We start from the raw sequence: 1,036 nt of genomic DNA, 5'->3' as shown, positions 1-1,036 counted from the left end.
GACTTCCGTCCAGAGCACAGGAGAACTGCAAGTTTCAGCTTCTGTCCTAGTGCCCTTTCCACAATGCTGGCCAGGGGTGGGGTGCAAATGGAGAGATGAGCATCGTTACCCTTTCCCCCCACTGGTCCCATCCTCCCCCCATTACCCTTCCCTTCCCAGTCACTTCTCACTCCCCTGCCACCCTCCCTACATCTCCCCTCCTGCCACTACCATTCTTTTGAAGCTGTGTCAGCAACTGTTTATGTTGTAAAATGTAAATATGTTTATGTTGTAAAATGTAAATATGTTAAAATGTAAATATTAGTCCATCCCACCTTAGCAACCCTTAGGGGGTGGGTCGTGACGCTAACAGCTAACCTTCGCGTGCCTACTGTGTGCTAAGCCTTGTTCTACGCATTTTCATGCATTGACTCATCTAAACGGCGAAGCTGCTCTTCTTCCAGGTTTACAGATAACAAAGCTGACGTTCCTTCTCTGATGCTCAGTGTCCTGCGTGACCCTGCGAGTCCCGGGCAGAGGCGGGTGTGCATTCAAGTCTGATGGCTCCAAAGCCGCCTTCGATCACCACTTCATTCTCTAAGCCAGTGGTTCTCAACCTTTCTGACGCCACGACCCTTTAATACAGTTCATGTTGTGGTGACCCCAACCACAAAATTATTTTTGTTGCTACTTCATAACTGTAATTTTGCTACTGTTATGAATCGTAAATATCTGATATGCAGGATGTATTTTCATTGTTACAAACTGAACATAATTAAAGCATAGTGATGAATCACAAAACAATATGTAATTATATATGTGTTTTCCGATGGTCTTAGGCGACCCCTGTGAAAGGGCCGTTTGACCCCCAAAGGGGTCGCGACCCCCAGGTTGAGAACCGCTGCTGTAAGCATTCTTCTCAGGCCCGCCTCTGGCGAACATCTTGCCATTTAACTTCCCGGATCCCATCGTGTTCTCCCCCCACGAACATCCTACCGTTCGCCGGTCCCTCCCTTAACCTGTCCTCCCCCTCCCCCTCCCTTCCCCCTGCTCTCTC

Source organism: Myotis lucifugus, unplaced genomic scaffold (genome assembly GCF_000147115.1).
Source record: "Myotis lucifugus unplaced genomic scaffold, Myoluc2.0 scaffold_219, whole genome shotgun sequence".
Classification (NCBI taxonomy): Eukaryota; Metazoa; Chordata; class Mammalia; order Chiroptera; family Vespertilionidae; genus Myotis; species Myotis lucifugus.
This window is presented reverse-complemented; position numbering follows the sequence as displayed.